This window comes from Macaca thibetana, chromosome 7 (genome assembly GCF_024542745.1).
Source record: "Macaca thibetana thibetana isolate TM-01 chromosome 7, ASM2454274v1, whole genome shotgun sequence".
Taxonomy (NCBI): Eukaryota; Metazoa; Chordata; class Mammalia; order Primates; family Cercopithecidae; genus Macaca; species Macaca thibetana.
In genome coordinates, this window is record NC_065584.1 from 118,450,508 (window position 1) to 118,466,872 (window position 16,365).

General features: G+C 42.2%; 2 protein-coding genes and 1 non-coding gene across 3 annotated transcripts in view; 1 reads left to right on the forward strand and 2 right to left on the reverse strand.

Annotated features, from left to right (window-relative positions):
- The window catches only part of AVEN (apoptosis and caspase activation inhibitor), a 187,096-nt gene that overhangs the window by 163,616 nt on the left and 7,115 nt on the right, over positions 1 to 16,365 (reverse strand). The gene's annotated exons all lie outside the window — the stretch shown is intronic.
- The window catches only part of EMC4 (ER membrane protein complex subunit 4), a 250,319-nt gene that overhangs the window by 37,790 nt on the left and 196,164 nt on the right, over positions 1 to 16,365 (forward strand). The window lies entirely within an intron of this gene.
- LOC126960164 (U6 spliceosomal RNA) lies at positions 4,084 to 4,187 on the reverse strand. The gene has a single exon (XR_007727755.1). It is a non-coding gene; the product is annotated as a U6 spliceosomal RNA (small nuclear RNA).

Sequence of the window (16,365 nt, forward strand, 5' to 3'; positions counted from 1 at the left end):
AAAAAAAGAATTGGAGACAGTACATTCCTGGCTCCTTAGATGCACTCTAACTTTCCTTCAAACAATACACCCTCAGATCTGAACGGTAACCATCATGTGGACATAAAACCGGAAAGCGGCTGGGCGTGGTGGCTCATGCCTGTAATCCCAGCACTTTGGGACGCCAAGGCGGGCAGATAGCCTGATAGTCAGGAGTTCAAGACCAGCCTGGCCAACATGGAGAAACCCCGTCTCTACTAAAAATACAAAATTAGCCGGGCATGGTGGTACGTGCCTATAATTCCAGCTACTCGGAACCCAGGAGGCAGAGGTTGCGGTGAGCCGAGATTGTGCCATTGCACTCCAGCCTGGGCAACAAGAGCAAAACTCCATCTCAAAAAACAAAAACAAAACAAAAAAAAACTGGAAAGCAATTTATCTCTCCTGCCTACTACATAAGAATGAAGTATACAGTACTATCAGATCAACAAAACCACAGACTTTAAAAAATCTTATTATGTAGTAAACTTACAATACTAATAGACACCGAGTTAGGCTCGCATCGGTACTGACCTCTCCATCTCACCTGGTCAATTATCTACTTCCTGGTACTTGATACTCTGCATGTGGCCACGCGACTCTTCATTCTTACAAATTTCCCCCTTTTCCTTCATGCCACACTTCAGTCAAAAGTATCTCAGCAATATGTATCTCCTGGGCTACAAAATGTAACCCGAATCTTTTTAAAATATTACCAACAGGAATTTTTGATCCAGTCAACAAACTTTTCTCCACTAACTAAACCCAAGTGTCTCTACCTGCTTGTATGCTATGGAGTATGTAATCAGAAACATTAAATACTCAGAGAATTCCCTTCTCCAGTATGTGGTCCATTTTAAACCAGCGTAACTGTTTTGTCAAAAACAAAAGGTTTGTTTCCTCTTCACATTCAGCGTTCCAGACCACTACCTTCTAAATAACTCGGGTTCACCAAAATATCATTTGCCAACCACGTGTGGTGGCACACACCTGTAATTGCAGCACTTTGGGAGGCCAAGGTGGGTGGATTACTAGAGCCCAGGAATTCAAGATCAGCCCGGGCAACATGGCAAAACACCATCTCTACAAAAAAGTACCAAAAATTAGCTGGGCGTGGTGGCACATCCCTGTAGTCCAAGGTACTCAGGAGGCTGAGGTGGGAGGATCACCTCAGCCCAAGGTGGTCGAGGCTGTAATGAGCTGTGATTGTGCCACTGCATTCCTGGATGACAATGAGACGCTGTCTCAAGGGGAAAAAAAGAAAAAAGAAAAAAAGGTATCATTTGACAAAGCTTCTCACCTACAATGAACCCAACCACCTGTCTCAAATCCACTCACTCTGTTCACCTATTAACAATTCATCCAAAAGCCTAGAACTGAGCTCTCATACAAAATGAAACAAAGCAAAGCAACCGCCACACCATTCTAAACAGCATGGAGACCTCATCCTCATTCCAACAAAGTTAAGCAGATTCCCCTAAGAATAACATTTCAAGAGAGAAGATATCAACCACTTAAGATTTTTCAGGTAATGTCCCTATTACCATGTAACTATCAATTCTCGTAAGATGCCAATTAACCGAGATAAGTGATTTCAGTAAGGTTTTTTGTTTTTTTGGGTTTTTTTGAGACAGGGTCTTGCTACTTCATCCAGGCTGGAGTACAGTAGTGCGATCAGCTTACTGCAACCTCCATCTCCCAGTTCAAGCAATTCTCCTGCCTCAGTCTCTCGAGTAGCTGAGACTACAGGTGCATGCCACCACACCCAGCTAATTTTTGTATTTTTAGAAGAGACAGGTTTCACCATGTTGGCCAGGCACGTCTCGAACTCCTGACCTCAAGTGATCCACCCACCTCAGCCTCCCAAAGTGCTGGGATTACACGCGTGAGCCACTGCGCCCGGCCAGTAAGCCTAAGGTTCTAAAATGATTAAAAACTCCATTGTCTAGCAACTAAATAATGCACCACATACCATTTTGGTCAACAATGGACCACATTTACAACAGTGGTCCCATAAGGTCATAATGAAGCTGAAAATAATGTCATAGTGCAAGGCATTATTCACATGTTTGTGGCGATACTGGTGTAAACAAATCTACTACATTACCAGTCATATAAAAGTCTAGCACATACAATTATGTACAGTACATACTTGATAATGATACTAAATGGTTACTGATTTATTTACTATATTGTACTTCTTACCATTATTTTAGAGTATAGTCATTCTACTTACTTTTTAAAAAGCTAATTGTAAGCTTCAAGCAGGTCCTTCAGGAGGTATTCCAAAAGAAGGCATTGTTACATAGGAGATGACAGCTCCAGGCATTTTGCTGGCCCTAATGACCTTCCAGTGGTACAAGATGTAGAGGTGGAAGACAGTGATATTGTGTCCGGAATTTATTAAGCTAAGTGTTATTACAAGAGTCAAAAAGGTAAAAATATTTAAAAGTTTATAAAGTAAGAACACTACAATAAACTAGGACTAATTATTAAAAAAAAAATTTATAAGTTTAGTGTAGCCTAAGTATACAGTGTTTATAAAGTCTACAGTAGTGTACAGTAATGTCCTAGGCCTTCATATTCACTCACCACTTACTCTCTCACTCACTCACTCAGAGCAACTTTCAGTCCTGCAAGCTCCATTCATGGAAAGCACCCTATACAGGTGTACCATTTCTCATCCTATACACAGTAAGTTTACTGTACCTTTTCTATGTTTAGACACACAATACTCACCATTGTCTTACAACGGTCTACAGTACCCAGTACCGTAACATGCTGCACAAGTTTGTAGCCTAGGACAACAGGTTATACCATACAGCCTGGGTATACACTAGGCTACATCATCTAGGTTTATGTAAGTACCCTCTATGGTATTGCACGATGACAAATCACCTAACGACATATTTCTCAGACTATATCCCCATTAAGCAATACATGACTATTTATTGTAGCAAAACTTAGAAAAATAGAATTGCAAAGTCTTAAGCAGTTCTTTTGTCTGCAATTACACTTTAATGCATACAAGTTCAAAAACGTCTTGATTTTTTAAACACCTTTTCCATGCCTCGAAATAGAGGTTTTAAAAGCGTAGTGTTCTTTTCAGCTTTTAGAACTTTCTTACTGATGCCTTTACAAGTTTGCTCCACAACATAAATCCAAGGAGGCAAATTAGAAATTTGGTGGAAACAATACTATTTCTCTTAAAGCATGTAGATCATCTGGTGTAGGCCTCTAGGCATCCTTGTTAACTAAAGGGCTACTGCCATCATCTGGCAGAGAACATCCCCTCTTCTCACACCACCTCACAACTCAAATGCATTTCAGTTCTCACTGCTCTTTCATGAGTACTTGCTCTGAGTACTAATGATGGGCAGCTGGAACTTCATAAAGCTGTGGATACCTTCATAAAAGCGCCTCATATCACATCATTCAAGCCCCTTGACTAAATTACGACCTTACTCTCCTTGTCATGAAAAGCTGTAAGTTTCACGAATTAGGCCAAATTTCATAAGGCACAAGATATAACCGTAACAGAACTTTTTACTTGTTTTTTTAGAAAAGGGCCAAACTCCAGCCCTAACCAGTAAAAGCTGTTTGATTTGCCATTTTGTATTAAAAAACAAATGGACCTACCAAAATTCTTTTCCTTTTAAGCACCTACCCTGTGTGGAGACAGTCTATATGCACACACTGACCAAATAGTGAGGAATAATCACTGGCCCAATCATCTGAAAAGTCTTTTTCTGCATATACATTTTACCCGACAGAAAATGATTTCACATATGCTCCTCCAGCTTTCCAGCACCTGAAGCTCCTTTATTATTATTATACTTTAAGTTCCAGGGTACATGTACACCATGTGCAGGTTTGTTACATATGTATACATGTGCCATGTTGGTGTGCTGCACCCATTAACTTGTCATTTACATTAGGTGTATCTCCTAATGCTATCCCTCCCCCACCCCCCACCCCAAGACAGGCCCCGGTGTGTGATGTTCCCCACCCTGTGTCCGAGTGTTCTCGTTGTTCAATTCCCACCTATGAGTGAGAACATGCGGAAAAAATATGGAACACTTCACGAATTTGCGTGTCATCCTTGCGAAGGCGCCATGCTAATCTCTGTATCGTTCCAATTTTATTATACATGCTGCCAAAGTGAGCACTGAAGCTCCTCTTTTGAATTTATTCTCCTCTTCAGTTCTTCCCTGATGACGAGTCTATAAAATGCCTATCTTTTCTCATTTCTGGCCTGGGTGAATTTTTCTATTAAAAAATTGCATCTTTTTCTTTTTCTAGAGATGGAGTCTTGCTCTGGCGCCCTGCCTTAGCCTATCGAGTAGCTGAGACTACAGGCACAGACCACCACATTCAGATAAAAAATATTTTCTGTATCTTTTTGTTTCTTTTTTTTTTTTTTTTTCTTTTTGAGACGGAGTTTTGCTCTTGTTGCCCAGGCTGGAGTGCAGTGGCGCCATCTCGGCTCACTGCAACCTCCCCTTCCCAGCTTCAAGCAATTCTCCTGCCTCAGCCTTCGAAATAGCTGGGATTACAGGAATGCATCACCACACCTACCTAATTTTGTATTTTTAGTAGATACGGGGTTTCTCCGTGTTGGTCAGGCTGGTCTGGAACTCCCAACCTCAGGTGAACCACTGCGCCTGGCTTATTTTCTGTATATTTAAGAGCACTTACACATGGCCGGGTAAGGTGGTTCATGCCTGTAATCCCAGCACTTTGGGAGGCCAAGGCGGGCAGATCATTTGAGGTCAGGTGTTCGAGACCAGCCTGGCCAAAATGGTAAAACCCTGTATCTACTAAAAATACAAAACTTAACTGGACATGGTGGCAGGTGCCTGTAGTCCCAGCTACTGGGGAGGCTGAGGCAGGAGAATCACTTGAACCCAGGAGGTGGAGGTTGCAGTGAGCCGAGGTTGTGCCACTGCACTCCAGCCTAGGTGGACAGAGCAAGACTCCATCTCAAAAATAAATATAAAATAAAATAAGAGCACTTCCACATGACAACATTAACATGAAAAAGCAGTGAGCACTCACAGCACTTGTGTAAGCAGCATTCCTAAAGTCCATAGAAAGTAAATGACAACTACTGCAAAATTTGTACTTAAAGAATTCAAGTGCAAATATTTTGTAGATGGAATAAGACAGCATTGTTTGCAATAAAGACAAGTGCATGCATTATACTTAAAACCTACTCCACACAATGCATGACATTTGAAAGGTGTTTGGCTGGCATGCCCTCTAGCTGAACTGCTTTCTGTTGCTCCTCAGCTATCAAATAAATGGCATCATGGCCACATGCTAGCAAAAATTCCTTCCTTCCAATCCCAACAATTTTAACTAGAATGGAGAAACAAGAAAAAACATTTTTCAGAAGCAGAACGATTCACAATTTCCCCCATGACAAGACAGACTACTACTATAATCCGCATCTCCCTTCTGCAGCTCTTTTCAGTTGTGACCTTTAGGAAGCTCTCCCAACATTAGGGAGGAAAAAATATTTAATTAAAAGAAAGGGCAGCAAAGGCGCCTGCAGAAGGGAGCAAGGTTTTACCTTGTATTAGAGAAAGGTGGATTTTCTCAAAGCTCCCCATCCATCAGAACAAAATGCAAATCCCAGGATCAGGATTATGCAGCAGGAAGGGTACACAAACTCTGAGGCTGGGCCACAGCCAGACATGCAAAGCCTGAACATCTGCATGCTGGTAAAATTCCCTTGGAGTTAGCAGTGCTAACATTATGGGTGCCTTACACCTTTTGCATAAGTATGAGATTACTTCTCTGCTGCACAGAAATTTAAAGACTCCAAGGATTCTGTCCACTGTGATTCAAAAAGGAAGGCATCCCCCCCACACTCTCCAGCTTACATTTTCCTGATCTTCTGGCCAGAAGGATGAGATTTCTCTTGGATTTTTGCTACCTCTGTACCACCACTGCAGCTCTTCTGAAAGCTTGCCTTTGGCTCAAAGCCAGATAGAAAAGAGCAATGAGGCCGGGCAGGTGGCTCATGCCAGCACTTCGGGAGGCCGAGGCAGGTGGATCATGAGGTCAGGAGTTCAAGACCAGCCTGGCCAACATGGTGAAACCCTGTCTCTACTAAATATACAAAAATTAGACTGGCGTGGTGGCGTGCGCCTGTAATCCCAGCTTCTCAGGAGGATGAGGCAGAATTGCTTGAATCCAGGAGGAGGTTGCAGTGAACCGATATCACACCACTGCACTCCAGCCTGGCGACAGAGCGAGACCCAGTCTCAAAAAAAAAAAAAGGAAAAGAACAATGAGAAACTTACCCCTCTCATCCCCCACTCAGGTTGCTTCTCCAGGCTTCCACTTCACAATCTGCCAGCTTTTCTTTACTTTTCTGAGTCCTCAGGTAATCTGCCCACTGAGTTTGGCTGCCATCAGCAAGAGAAATAGGCTGTAGTGGACTAACCTCATCTTGGCCAAGTGCTCCCTAGTAATCTTAGTAATAGTTGTTGCAGCAGCATCTCTCTTGGCCACATCACATAATGATAGCCGATACACACCAGAGCTCAGGCCCAGCCCACCTCTCACCTTCCTCTCGATGATGCTGTCAGGGTAGAGAGAGCCTGGTCATTCATTCTTGTGAAACCTGAGATTTGGTGCACAATTTCTTAACCTCCTCTTAGGTGTCACCATTTATTTCAGACTCTAACAAAAGATGGAAGAAAACAAAAAAGCTCTCTGACCTCTGGAACACTGTCCTGTTCTTGCCCCTACTCTGTAAGGCTCTGTCGCTTGCCGTCCCTTCAATCACGCCAGGCTTCAAAGGCCAGGTGGGCAGTTAAATATTAAGTGTAAACAGCTGCTTACTGTGTGCTGCTAGCAACTAAAAAGACCTAATCTATACACCTTCAGGCTGTGAAGAGCATCAAAGAAAGAAAACACATGTTAGAAATTCTGACAGATGCCACTTTTTTGGCCAGGGAAATTTAAACTCATTCTGGCTTTTTTTTTATTGATGGCAAAATAGAGGACTCTAACCAGAGACGAGCCCAGAGAGTGGATTTGATTTCAGATGAAGCTAAACCCCTTTTCCCTTCACTGGTTTTAATTGTAACAGGAAAAGTATAAAACCTGCTACCAGAAAATCAATGTGAATGTTTCCAGAATATTGGAAGTAATCCCTTGCTTAAACACAAAATCCATTATTCCATTACATAGCAAATATCTACGGAGAGCTGATACTATGCCAGGCATTAGTCAATGTGCATGGAATATAGCAGTGAACGAGACCGAGTCCAAGCAGCCATGAAGTTTGCATTCCACCAGAGGAGTCAAACAACAAAAAATGAATACTTTATAATGCTAGTATATATACATAAGACACAATAACTTCAGGTAGTGATAAATGGTATCAAAATAAAGAAGGTGTGAGATGAAGAGCGATGGGGGCAACCTCTGCGAAGAAACTTCTGAAGGCCGGGTGCGGTGGCTTACACCTATAATCCCAGCATTTTGAGAGGCCGAGGCGGGCAGATCTCCTGAGCTCAGCAGCCTGGGCAACATGGCCAAACCCCGTCTCTACAAAAACACAAAACAATTAGCCAGGAGGGCTGGTGCGCACCTGTGGTCCCAGCTGCTCGGGAGGCTGAGGTGGGAGGATCGCTTCAGCCTGGGAGGCAGAGGTTACGGTGAGCTGAGATCACTCCAGGCTGGGTGATAGAGCAAGACCCCCTCTCAAAAAAAAAAAAAAAAAAAGAAAGGAAAAGAAAACAGAAAAGAAACCTCTGCCAACTAATATTTCAGCAGAGAACTAGAAGGAATAAGGAAGCAAGCCACGCCAAGATCTAGGGGTAGAAACGCAGAACATTCCAGGCAGCAGGTTCTCAGACCCTCAGGAGGGAACAATCCCGCCACACTGAAGGGTCAGAAACAAAGCCGGTATTACGGATACACCGGTCTGAAGGAGGAGGAAAGAGAGAAGTCATGAGGTCTAAGAGACAAGCAGGAGTCAGATCATGAAGGGCCTTATACGGCCTGGTAAGGAATTTGGGTTTTATTCTAAATGTGATAGGAAGGCAGATCTACAGAGACACAAAACAGGCAAGGTTTAATCTATCTTCCTCATCCTCGATCTCAACCAAAAAAAAAATGACTTTCAAATTCAGAGCAAAGCCTAATGTTGAAATCTACTTCATCCTCAGTTCTAACAGATCAAAGAGAAATCAATACAAAGTGAAATCACAAATGTATGCATGCATTTATTTATCTTAGAGACAGGATCTTGCTCCGTCACCCAGGCTGGAGTACAGTGGCACAGTCATCTCTCACTGCAGCCTCACACTCCTGTGCTCAAGCAATCCTCCTGCCTCAGCCTCCCAGGTAGCTGGGATTACAGGCATGCACCACCATGCCCAGCTAATCTTATTTCTATGCATGTCCTCATACCTCTCCAAACACACACACACACACACACACACACACACACTTTAATGAAGGTATGTCAAAGGAGCACAGGAGCCAACTGAAGGCGCTCCCAATGGCCAAAACTGGAATGAACCACAGCAACAACAAAAAGTAGTATTGGGTTGGAGCACACAGTATGAAATAAATATCCATGAGTCCATACTAGTAAAAATGATTGAGTAAATACATAAATGAGGTAGACAAATCTCCCATATAAAATTCCAAATAATTTATATATAGACACTCCACCCTCAAGGAAGGTGCTACCCAGTGACTTCCTTCCAAAGGGTGCCACGTAGAAAGTGGGGCAGGGTGCAGGCAACAAGTAACTTTACAGTGCAGAAACCTGACAAATAACTACTTCATGCAGGTGATCAAGGTTTACATCGACAGCAATAACGCATGTTGACAGTGTGTGGATGGAGGCGTATCCTACAATACACCTGACCAGTACTCCTCAAAACATCAAGGTCACCAAAAACAAGGAAAGTCTGAGAGACGTGACAACTACATGTAATGTAGTATACTTTGATCCTGAAAGAGAGAAACGATGGACGTTAGGTAAAGTCTAAGGAAACCTGAATAAAGTATGGACTTTATTTAATAATCATATATCAATATTGGTTCATTAATTGTAACACATGTGGCATACTAATGTGAGATGCTAATAACAAGGAAAACTGGGTAAAGAGTAATTGGGAACTTTCTAGACTAGTCTCTCAATTTTTTTGTCAATCTAAAAATGTTCTTAAAAGTCTGTAAAGCTTAATAAATATATATATTTTATATATATGCAGAGAGTGAGTGTGTGCCCTGCGGCATACATGCTCTGAAACCACAGACCTTATAAAGTCAATCATCTTATCCTATTGCTATGAGTTGCTTCAGCTGTTACAACAATGAGACAAAAATTAGCTTCTAGTCAAGTACACAATTGAGATGCTGGGCCTTTTACTTTTGCTGAACGAGCACGAGCTGCACTCTACCTAACTCTTAAGTATATGGACACATCCAGAAAATATTTGTTGCCTCTTTAAATAAGTTCACAATAACAATATCAATAATCACTATTATGGGGGAAGTGGGTTTGGTGATAAAAATAAAGCAAATATTACACAGATTTTAAGTCTGAATACAAGTGTGAATGCTATATCCCAGAGCTTAAAAGAATCCTTAAGTCAAAAATGATGGTCCAGTTGTAGGCTAAATACAGGTGTGATAAACCTTATTTAGTTCAGACACTTGGGTGGAGGGTTAGGGGGGCTGTTTATGTGAATATTTTAGGGGGGAAAATGAATATGTTTATTATTGACCATAGAATGCGATTCTTGTTTTTCAAAAGAAGACATGGGTTTAAAAGGTTGAGAAACACAGGGCATGACTCCTCCAGAAACACACAGGCTAAAAGATAAGAACTCCAAAAATTTTCAAACCAAAGTTCACTTGTATCTTTTTTACTGCTTTATTCAAGATATCAACTTCTACCTGTGATAGGCAGAATTCCAGGTGCCTCAAAGATGTCCATGTCCTCATCCCCTGAATATGAATATGTGAGACTGCAGAGCAAATTGGAATTAAAATTGCAGCTAGGAATCAAGGTTGCTAATCAGCTGACATTAAAATAGGGAGAATATGCCGGGTTATACAGGTGGGCCCAGGGAATCACAAGAGTCCTTAAAAGCGAAAGAGGGAGGCAGAAGAGGAGAGAAAGGGAAAGAGATGTGACCAAAGAAGTAAGGTCCGAGGCATGCTATGTTTCTGGCTTTGAAGGCGGAGGAAGGGGCCAAGAGCCAAGGAATTGGGCAGCCTCTAGAAGCCGAAAAGGAAAGGAGGCAGATGCTCACAGGGTCCTCCAGAAAGGAACTCAGCCCGGCAGACGCCTTGATTTTAGCCCGGTGAGACCCGTTTTGGACTCTTAAACTCCAGAACTGTAATAAACTTGTATGTTTCAAGCCACTACATTTGTGGTAATTTATCACAGCAGCAATAAAAACTAATACACTGCCTATAGAACTCTCCTGCTTTGAGGAGGAAAGCCCTTTTACCCCAACATCAAAGTGATATTTTTACCACATGCAAATTAAAGGAAAGGAAAAAAGTTATCAATAAGTGTGAAGTAAACAAGAGGATCAAAAGATCAGGAACTACAAGAATTATAAGTAAACTACAGCAGAGAGCAGGCTAATCAAGTCACTCCAGGGATGGTCAGGTGATCTTAGTTAGCCACAAAGTTCATTTGAAATCTTCACATTAACCACTGTAAGAGAAAACCCAAAAACCTATTTTCTTGTGGTTAGAGAGACAGCAATCAATATTATTTGTGTCAGAAAACTAAAAAAGGACCAGGCACAGTGGCTCACACCTGTAATCCCAACACTTTGGGAGGCTGAAGCAGCAGGATTGGGCCCAGGAGTCTGAGACCAGCCTGGGCAACATAGGGAGACTCTGTCTCTACAAAAAAAAAAAAAAAAAATCAGGGCATGGTAGCACACACCTGTGGTCCCAGCTACTCATGAGGCTGAAGCGGGCAGATCACTTGAGCTCAGGGATTCAAGACCAATCTGGGCAACATGGCAAAACCTTGTCTCCACAAAAAATACAAAAATTAGCCAGATGTGGTGGCATGTGCCTGTAATCCCAGCTACTCAGGTGGCTGAAGCACGAGAATCGCTTGAACCCAGGAGGCAGAGGTTACAGAGAGCCAAGATTGCACCACTGCCCTCCAGCCTGGGCAACAGAGTGAGACCCTGTCTCAAAAAAAAAAAAAAAAAAAAGAAGCACTTTGCCCACAGAATATTCATTAAAAGAAAACTATCAAATTAAAACTACAAATTACTATAAATAAAAAGGAAGGCCAAGGCGTAGTGGCTCACACCTGTAATCCCAGCACTCTGGGAGGCCGAGGTGGGCAGATCATGAGGTCAGGAGTTCAAGACCAGCCTGACCAACATGGTGAAACCCTGTCTCTACTAAAAAAAAAAATACAAAAATTAGCCAGGCGTGGTGCCGGGTGCCTGTAATCCCAGCTACTTGGGAGGCTGAGGCAGGAGAATCGCTTGAACCCAGGAGGCAGAGGTTGCAATGAGCCGAGATCGTGCCATTGCACTCCAGCCTGGGCGACAGAGCGAGACTCCGGCTCAAAAAAAAAAAAAGGTGGCAAGGCTGGGCACTGTGGCTCATACCTGTAATCCTAGCACTTTGGGAGGCCGAGGCAGGTGGATTACCTGAGGTCAGGATTTTGAGGCCAGTCAACGTGGTGAAACCCCGTCTCTACTAAAAATACAAAAATTACCTGGGCGTGGTGGTAGGAGCCTGTAATCCAGCTACTTGGGAGGCTGAGGTAGGAGAATCATTTGAGCCCGGGAGGCAGAGGATGCAATGAGCAGAGATCGCACCACTGCACTCCAGCCTGGGAGATGGAGTGAGACTCCGTCTCAAAAAAAAAAAGGATGGCATTTGAGGTGAGCATGTGAAAATGAATAAGATTCTGAAATATGAAGTGTGGGAGGGAAATGTAATTTACTACAGTTTTGGTTGCAAACTATAGAAACCAACTCTGGCTAATTTAGGTAGAAAAGGAATTTACTAAAAGAATTTCTAGTAGCTTATAAAATCGACAAGAAGTTTAGAGAAATAGGCTGAATAAAAAACAAGCAGGAAGCAGGCAGCTGAGAAGCCAGCCACAGGAACAATCAGAGAAGTAGATTAGAGTGGTTAGGATGCCACGGTAACTGCCACAGTGAAGGCTCTCTTAAGTGTCCTTTCATCTATACGTCATTGCTCAAGATTCGAAGCCTAATAAAGGACGTTATTGGGTCATCTGGTGAAACCTCTGTAAGGTTAAACAGAATTGTAGCAAGGTTAATGTCCTGATTTTGACAATTGTGCGATGGTTATAAAAGATTTCTTTGCTTTTAGGAAATACACATTGAAGTATTTAGGGGTAAAGGGGTATCATATCCACCACTCAAAGGTTCAGAAGGAAAAAAAAAATTGCGTGTGTGTGTTTTTTTGGTTTGGTTTGGTTTTGTGTGTGTGTGTGTGTGCGCGTACGTGCGTGTGGAAAGCAGAGGAAGGAGAAAAAGACAGGCAGTGAACCTGTCCAAACTCAAGTGATCATCTTGCCCCACAAAGCCCGCGTTTACACTTACCACACGTGATACCACATAATCTCACCACGCAGAGATAATCCCGACGGTTTTTATGTGCATTGTCTTGCCTACTGTCTTCCCTACTTTTATAATAACAATATGTTTGTAGAATCATCTTTTCAAATTGGAATATGTCTATGCTTCCGATAATACACGACAGTAAAAAATATGAATGAAGGAAAGACAAAGTTCTATATAATCCCTATATTTTCCCTACTCCAAACACAGATTAACAGTTTGATATTATTCTTCTACCCTTTTGAGAGTTTTAAATGCATACATATACCTTATAATTTTCACATACTGTCATTTTTCTTTTTTACTTAAAAGTCTTATGACATCTTCCCAGTTTTATGAAAAAAGAATCTACATCAAATGTTAAGGGAAAAATTAAATTTTTTTAAAAAAAACTGTTTTAGGAACTGGGCATGGTGGTTCACGTCTGTAATCCCAGCACTTTGGCAGGCTGATCACTTGAGTCCAGGAGTTCAAGACCAGCCTGGGCAACATAGGCAGACCCTGTTTCTACAAAAAAAAAAAAAATTGAAAAGGAAATGATTTTTAAACTTTAGGAGTTGTTTACATATTCATAGTATTACTGAGTTTAAATAGAAAAGAAGCAGCAAAACAAAACATAATACTTGGGAATGGAGTGAAGAACACTAAGGGAAAATAGGAAGCCAAACTTTGTCTTTAGAACAATACTCATTTTTTCAACAAGGTTTGCTCCCAGAAAAATCATAACTTCCTTGGAAGGACTTGAAGTGTAATGTATCTGTAACAGGGATTAAGACTTCTTCAATAATATAAGACTAATATTTAATTAGCCCAAATATTGAACAGAGACACTCTATTTTATTATCAACCTTGTAATAAAAGGAAAAAATGATGTTGAAACATTCTAGTCCTCAAAATCATGAAGCCAGCTCACAAGAATGTGAACTCTAGATTCACAATAGAACTATAAATTCCAAACTGGGCATGGTGGCTCACACCTGTAATCTCAGCACTTTGGGAGGCCAAGGCAGGCAGATCACTTGAGGTCAGGAGTTCGAGACCAGCCTGGCCAACATGGTACAACCCCATCTCTACTAAAAATACAAAAATTAGCCAGGCATGGTGGCACATGTCTGTAATCCCAGCTACTTGGGAGGCTGAGGCAGGAGAATCTCTTGAACCCAGAAGGCAGAGGTTGCAGGGAGCTAAGATCACACCACTGCCCTCCAGCCTGGGTGACAGAGTGAGACAGAGTGAGACTTCATCTCAAAAAAAGAACTATGAATTCCAAATCCACTATGTAAATAAAATTCACATTTCATGAAACTCTTTGAGAATACTAGGTTTTTGGGGGTTTTCTTCTTTCGTTTTGTTTTGTTTGAGACGGAGTCTCGCTCTGTCACCCAGGCTGGAGTGCGGTGGCGTGATCTCGCCTCACTGCAAGCTCCGCCTCCCGGGTTCACATCATTCTCCTGCCTCAGCCTCCCGAGCTGGGACTACAGGTGCCCGCCACCTCTCCCGGCTAATTTTTTTGTATTTTTAGTAGAGATGAGGTTTCACCGTGTTAGGCTGACCTCGTGATCCGCCTGCCTCAGCCTCCCAAAATGCTGGGATTACAGGCATGAGCCACTACGCCCGGCCTGGTTTGGGGGGTTTCGTTGAGACACAGTCTTAGCTGTCACCCAGGCTAGAGAGCAGTGGTGTGATCATAGCTCACTGCAACCTCCACTTCCTGGGTTAAAAATCTTCCTGCCTCGGCCTCCTGAGTAGGTGGGAATACAGGCGGCTAAATTTTTTGTTGTTGTTGCTTGGCTAAATTTTTTGTTGCTGTTGTTGACAGGGATCTTGCTTTGTTGCCCAGGCTGGTCTTGAAATCCTGGCCTTAAGCAATCCTCCCACCTCACCCTCCCAAAGTGCTGGGATTACAGGTATGAGCCACTACACCTGGCCTAAATATTTTTTAATTTTCCCCAAATGTAACTGTGAATGGTCCTTTCAAGCCAGAAATTATAGAAATCCAAAATAGATGACTGTATTTATTTCACAGAATATAAATCTATTAACAAACTCTCGATGTCAGTAACTTGACACAGTTAAATACAGAAATAGAAGAATCACAACACTGATAATGATAATCCAAAAGAATACATACGAGATTTTTTGTAACAGCCTATTATCCCTTGGCCGGGCGCGGTGGCTCAAGCCTGTAATCCCAGCACTTTGGGAGGCCGAGACGGGCGGATCACGAGGTCAGGAGATCGAGACCATCCTGGCTAACACGGTGAAACCCCGTCTCTGCTAAAAAATACAAAAAACTAGCCGGGCGCGGTGGCGGGCGCCTGTAGTCCCAACTACTCGGGAGGCTGAGGCAGGAGAATGGCGTGAACCCGGGAGGCGGAGCTTGCAGTGAGCTGAGATCCGGCCACTGCACTCCAGCCTGGGCGGCAGAGCCAGACTCTGTCTCAAAAAAAAAAAAAAAAAAAAAAAAAAAAAAAAAAAAAAAAAAAAAAAAAAAAAAAACAGCCTATTATCCCAATTATGCTTTGCTTAGGTTAATTTGTCTTTTTGAGACAGAGTTTTGCTCTTGTTGCCCAGGCTGGAGTGCAATGGTGCGATCTTGGCTCACTGCAACCTCCACCTTCCGGGTTCAAGCGATTCTCCTGTCTCAGCCTCCCGAGTAGCTGGGATTACAGGCACATGCCACCAGGCCTGGCTAATTTTTGTATTTCTAATAGTGACAGGGTTTCATCATATTGGTGAGGCTGGTCTCGAACTCCTGACCTCAGGTGATCCGCCTGCCTCGGTCTCCCAAAGTACTGGGATTATGGGCATGAGCCACCGCACCCGGCCTGCTTAGATTAATATTAAAATGTTTGCTATACCTCAATGTAAGTTTGACTTGGTACTAAAGATATATGGATGAGACAGATTTGTATCAGTCCTTAATGGCAGGAGGACTCAAAGGTAGAATTAAGTTTTTACAACAGGGAATGCATTCTATCACTCTCCTATATATTTTTTGATTGTTGCTCTGTTTGCACACACACCAATGATGTGATATGGGTGGTAGGAAACAGCATCCTTGGCAGTGTTGTTTTCACAGGAATTGTCTTTTAAGCAATTTAAGGCTTACAAAATCAGGCTGGTCAAATTATAACAACAGCATCCTAGCAGCATCAACGTAAAACACACACATCAGTTAGTATTGCTTTTCAGCATCCTTTGACAAAACCCACTCAAAAGTGAAATATTGTCCATAACCATTATCCATGCACTGCCCCATGACACCTTTATAGAAAATTTTCAGACTAACAAAGCTGTTAACTATTTCCATCCAAGAGAAAAACTATTAAAGTATTTATTCCTGGCACCTCAACACACACATACACACACACACGGCTTCTAACAAAAGAAAAAAAATAATTCAAAGAGAACTAATCCAGTGCCGTAGTAAGTTAGTCAGTAGCTTCTATAAAATAGAAATTATGATGTGTCACTATGGTCTTTATTGCTCCCTTTGATACTTCAAAGTGCATCAGGAAATAGTGACATCTGAATAGAAAACACCTTTGCAACCACTTAATTTCTAGAAAAAGGCTAGTTAAGTCATGCTATGGTGTGGTTAGGATCAAATGACCTACGTAACCTCTCTCGAGCTCACTTGCCCAGTGCTGTAAAAAGTAATCACTACTTTTTCTGAAAAAAAAAATGAGAAAACCAACAATGGCTTAGTACCTACTCTTCCAGA